Source organism: Sebastes umbrosus, chromosome 2 (genome assembly GCF_015220745.1).
Source record: "Sebastes umbrosus isolate fSebUmb1 chromosome 2, fSebUmb1.pri, whole genome shotgun sequence".
Classification (NCBI taxonomy): Eukaryota; Metazoa; Chordata; class Actinopteri; order Perciformes; family Sebastidae; genus Sebastes; species Sebastes umbrosus.
Genome location: NC_051270.1, coordinates 28,336,466 through 28,342,465, shown reverse-complemented (window position 1 = coordinate 28,342,465; position 6,000 = coordinate 28,336,466).

Sequence of the window (6,000 nt, the reverse complement as noted above, 5' to 3'; positions counted from 1 at the left end):
GTTTGCTAATGAAGTGTAGTCAGAAGACTACTTGGCTTTCTTATAATACAGTAAATACTGAAAACATCTGCAGTCTCTACACCCTGGACTGGCCTACAGAACAATGTGCACAATAAACCAAAACAACAAAACGATCCACCGAGTCTTGGTCTACCACACGCTGCTAATTGGTCTCTTGTTCCTGCATGTCAACATATACTATGTGTAGTATTTGTAGTATGTTGTATCTCCCCCTCCTGTGGTCTAGCTGGCGGCGTCCGTGCCCACACGGCTCTCTTTAGGGCCGTGGCTGAGCTCGCCTGTGTTTGCTTTAATGGGAAGCAGAACCCATCATTGAAAAATTTGCTGTGTAAGGTTTTTCTGCCCTTTAGTATTCCTTACTATTTATTCCTTCCTTACTATAGCTCGGCCATCCACTGAAATGTGGCTTTTGCACTCAAACTTACAATCAAGCGCAGTATAATCCTTGTTAATGTCAGATGGCGACTACAAGAGGGCTTTTTTTTTTAAAGCCTCAAGGGCAAAGTACATGTTTTGGACACCCGCCGATAGACCACCTATACTCACAAGTGTCTCCTTCAGCCAAACTATAGGGATGATGATGGTGTATGTATGCGTGTCAGCCGTCTGCCCACGGGCCTTTTTAAAGCTTTTGAGTGGTTTCTTGAAAATGTGTAGGACATATTTTTCCACACAAGCCAGTAAATGTAATGGTCACAGTATTGCAGCGTCCGTCGGGTAATACAAGGAGCAACAGAATGGGCCTTCATGTTCCTTTCCTGTAATAGAGCATGTTATTGTGCTATTTAGATAATTAAAGTACCATGGAGCAAAATTAGGGCTGTCAAAGTTAATGCTATAATAAAGCGTTAATGCAAATTCATTAACACCACTAATATCTGTAACGCAACTTGAGATTTTTAATTAAAAATCTGACGGGCTGCCATCAGGCCCAGCCGCTATTTGATCTTTCAGAGGTTGTAGCGTGTTCAGTTTTAAAGCTAGCGTACTGGTATCATATGAAACTAGAAAACCTAATGAATCCATTGGTACCAACCAGGTCATACTAGCTTGTTTTTTTGGAGGTTAAATAACGCTCAAAGGTTACGCTAAATTTTGGCGAGGAAAAACTGACATGGCCATTTTCAAAGGGGTCTCTTGACCTCTGACCTCAAGATATGTGAATGAAAAATGGGTTCTATGGGTACCCACGAGTCTCCTCTTTACAGACATGTTCACTTTATGATAATCACATGCAGTTTGGGGCAAGTCATAGTCAAGTCAGCACACTGACACACTGACAGCTGTTGTTGTCTGTTGGGCTGCAGTTTGCCATGTTATGATTTGATAGCATATTTTTTATGCTAAATGCAGTACCTGTGAGGGTTTCTGGACAATATTTGTCATTGTGTTGTGTTAATTGATTTCCAATAATAAATACAGTATATACAATACATACATTTGAATAAAGCAGCATATTTGCTCACTCCCTAGAGTATTAAATACTTGTCAAATCTCCCTTTAAGGTACATTTTGAACAGATAGAAAATGTGCAATTAATTTGCGATTAATGAAAATTAACTATGGACAATCATGTGATTAATCATGATTACATATTTGAATCGATTGACAGCCCTAATCAAAATAATCATTCAGAGCTGCAGACGAGAACAATGGGGCCTTGTCACATCTGTATGTTTAACTGCTCCACAAACCAATTAATGAGTCATGTGTTTCAATAGACAGGACACAGGCATTAACTCCTGTATTAACCAAGCAGCTGCCACCACAGCTCAATATTAAGACAGTGGAGTGATGGAGCCTTGAGATCTAGTTCATCTAATAGGTCATGGATGCCGATGCTCATAATGAAGTTGGTCAATAGTATTTTGGTAGCTATTGTCACTTATTTTGAAGTCTAAGTGGCAACTTTGAAACGTTCTTGTTCCATGAAGGAAGTGATTTGCACCCTGGGCTTCCCAAGGTGATTAAATTGATACAATTTACTCAAAATAATGTTAATTATTTCTGATTTTATTCTCACTTTTGCTACTTTTTCTTGTGAAATACTGAGTATGTTAATCTGTTAAGGCCCGTAAAAAGTATTTAAATTAAACAATATAGACTACAGACTACTTGATGGAACTGCTGGTGTCCAAACTAATTGGTCAAAAGAAGCTTTTTTTTGTGATCAAATTTTATTATTTTTATTTTATATCATATATTTTTATTTATTTTTTGTTTATTAATTATTATTTATTAAATTAATAAAAAGACTTAATTCAAAACAAAATAATAATTGAAATAAATAGAATAATATAAAAATAAAATGATTACCAATAATGATAATAATAAAGACCCATATTGCATTATTTTAAGGCGTCACAAGCCATAAAAGGTCACAAACCACTGTGTTAAGGGGATAAAAAGGCTCCAGCAGTGTTACTGATGTACACATTACTGACACTTTTCATGTGCATACAGTAGATTGTTACTTCTGCCGGGACTGTTGGCTCTGAAGTTTCTTGGTGAAACTACTGGCCTTGAAGCTGGAATGCCTGGCATGTACTCCGTTGGTGCCAGTCCTCCATTCAAGATTTTACAAACCACTAAAGCTACAGTATGCAGCGATCGTTATCCAGTGTTCTCCTCTGTTCTCCTCTGTTCTCCGCACATAATGCTTACAGTTGACTAATCTGGCCTCTTATCACCTCTTCATCCTCGTAGGAGTGATCTTTGTGCATTTCCTGTTCCATTACGATCCGCCCGCTGGTTTGTTTTTATAATCAGCCTCGTACACCATATGGTCTCTTCATTCAGTCTCCCACAGTTTTTCCCCCTCTGCATCTCATTTTTGTGCGTCTTGTTTAGAGGTCCACCAGCACTCCACAGTTTCTAAGGAGAGTAAACATTACGGCAACCAGAGTTTCAAGCACCTCCACAAGCCCCCTGTCCAAACAAACCAGCTCTGGGTTTTGTGTAGGGAGAACAGTCCTGCTGTGTGTGTGTGTGTGTGTGTGTATGTGTGTGTGTGTGTGTGTGTGTGTGTGTGTGTGTGTGTGTGTGTGTGTGTGTGTGTGTGTGTGTGTGTGTGTGTGTGTGTGTGTGTGTGTGTGTGCGTGTGTGTGTGTGTGTGTGTGTTTGTGCGTGTGCGTGTGTGTGTGTGTCGGGGATGGTGATTCCCCTTGAGCTTCATTAAAATAAAAACTAGGGTCCCACCTGCCCAAGATTATATAATGTCAAAAAGTAAACAAGACGAGGATGTTTGAGTTGTGTAATCCTTCTGTTGTTTTCAACTGAGACTGAGTTGTTAGTTTCCGTTTGTCCTGGTATGAATTATGTATTTGGGTTGATGCAGCTGAGAAATGAATAACACTTCTGAGAATAAAAAACCCTCAATAGAGTCATCAAGTGTTAGTAACACCATTACAAACGTTTGCCATAAGGGTATGCTCAGGATCGGGAAATGCAGATGGAGGTTTTGTCATTAGAGCATCTACAAAAAAAATCAATAAAAAACTAAATCCGGAAAATCCCCTTAGTCACTTTATGGACTGTTGTCCGGTAATAGTATTCTCAACGGTACAAGACCGGTAAATATGTACTTGTGCTTCTGATTTACAATGTGTCAAAAAGATAGGATATTATACAGGTAAGCCATTGAGTTCGATGCCAAATTTGTGTTTCGAATAAGCTTCAAATTTCAGAGCGTAAATAATTGGTGCTCTGCAGCCTTTAAAGGAACAGTGTAACATTTCAGAGGATCTATTAGCAGAAATGGAATATAATATTCATAACTGTTTTCATTACTGTATAATCACCTGAAACTAAGGATTGCTGTGTTTTTATTAGCTTAGAATGAGTCCTTCACATCTACATGTGGAGCGGGACCTCTTCACGGAGTCCACCATGTTTCTACAGTAGCCCAGAACAGACAAACCAAAAACTGACTCTAGAGAGAGAGCCTTTCATGTTTTTACGTTACCTGGAGGCCGCCGTAGATCTCCGAAACACTTGTGAAACTTCGCCCAGCACAGTTTCTAACGCAGTTTCTCATGTTGCTGGTAAACGTCATATCCAGAATATTATCAAAACTGACGCACAAAAACAGAACTTTGTGTAAGGAGTAAAATGATATCATGTCTGAATGGGTTCATGTTTAGATAATCAATCTGTAAAGGTAGCTGCAGCCAATTCAAATGCTGTGTAATTAATGAGGCCAATGGTTCCTTGTCATTTCTGGAGAAAACACAATAGTGTTCTCACATTGTTGGAAGAAAATGCCCCTGGTCTGCATTAGACATCTGGATGGATCTAAATATCATTCACTAGATCAAAAATATCACCATTTATTGAATCTTTAAATTGGCACATCACAATCCCTGCAAGCCCATAAAGAAAATGATTTTACTGAAATAAAAAATTGTCTGATATCCCAAAAAACTACACAGCATAAAGCAGGTATTCTCAACCACTGGGCCGGGGCCCACTGGTGGGCCTCAGAGCTCCACCTAGTGGGCCGCGGAGATACTTACAAATGGTTAGATTAACCTCTTCAAAATCCGACGGCCGCTATTCTGTTTTTCAGAGGTTGTAGCGGGCGGGTGTTAAAGCTAGAGGAAGGATACTGGAATGATATGAAACTAAAAATCCTAAGGAATCCATTGGTCCCAACCATGCCATGCTAGCTTTTCGGGAAGGAGGCTAAATAACACTTCAAAGTTACACTAAATTTTGGCGAGGAAAAACTGTCATGGTCATTTTCAAAGGGGTCCCTTGACCTCTGACCTCAACATTTGTGAATGAAAATGGGTTCTATGGGTACCCACGAGCCTCACCTTTACAGACATATATGTCTCAGATGCAGTGACACAAAATGGAGCATTTCTTTAAACAAAAAGTGATGTTGGAGACAACCCTGCACCAGTAAAAGCTCCAAAGCGGGTGGTGAGGAAATACGACCCTGAATAGTTTGGGTTCATAATGGCAGGCAGTGATGGGTGAGGGTAAGCTGAATATTTATGTGGGTCATTACACCTGATAGCGGCATAACACATATTTATAGCCAAGTTTGTCATTTATTTGGGAAAGTGGTCCTCGGAATTATTTTAACAATCAGACGTGGGCCTCAAGTTACAAAAGGGTGAGAACCCCCAGCATAAAGGATGAGTTGTCCAACAAAGAGGACTGGAGGCCCTTTTTAGCTGGGGGAAGCCAAAAGTAGAATATAAAGTATTTCCAGGCAGTGTGCTCGGTAATATAGATGGACCCCATGAGGTCATCCAATGAGCTCGTCTCGTGTCTCGTAGCCGCCGTCACTAGCATCTCTGCAGGACGTTTAAGAAAGAGAACAGATGCATGATGGGCCAGACTTCCTGTTAAACATGTATTTTGAGTGCAGAGCCCAAACCGGCATTCTTTCTGAGTGGCCGTGCTCTTGCAAATATCTGAGATGTTTTTAGGGCAGAAATCAAGCTCCTGATGGAATAAGATGTGAACTATTTGGGTCACAACACACAGCCTCTGCAGGGCCAGCAAGGAGATACGACGGTGACACGTGATGAACCCAAAGCAGGAGATCCTTGTTTTCCTCTTTATCCTCTCTGACACCTATTATATAATTATGTGAACCGTATTTACTGATAACACGTTCATGTGATGAAGCAGGTGATGTTTAGTAATCCACAGCAGGGGCTCTTAAATGTTTTTTACACTAAGTTCCCTAAAACAGATCTATCTGGGCTCCAATTAAGAACATTGTACAAGTTTGTTTTAAATGTGGGATGTAAAATGTGTGATGGAGGACCAGTGGCAGACAAACTACAAAAGCTGATTTCACTTGATTGGCACACCTACAACTAGTGATAATATATAATATGGTGTTATCTTTCACTTTTACATCCTACATCTGGATGGGTTTATGTTTATAATCTATCTGTAATGGTAGCTGCTGCAACCAGCTGAACTGATTGCTTTGTTTTGTTTGGTTGGTTATGATAA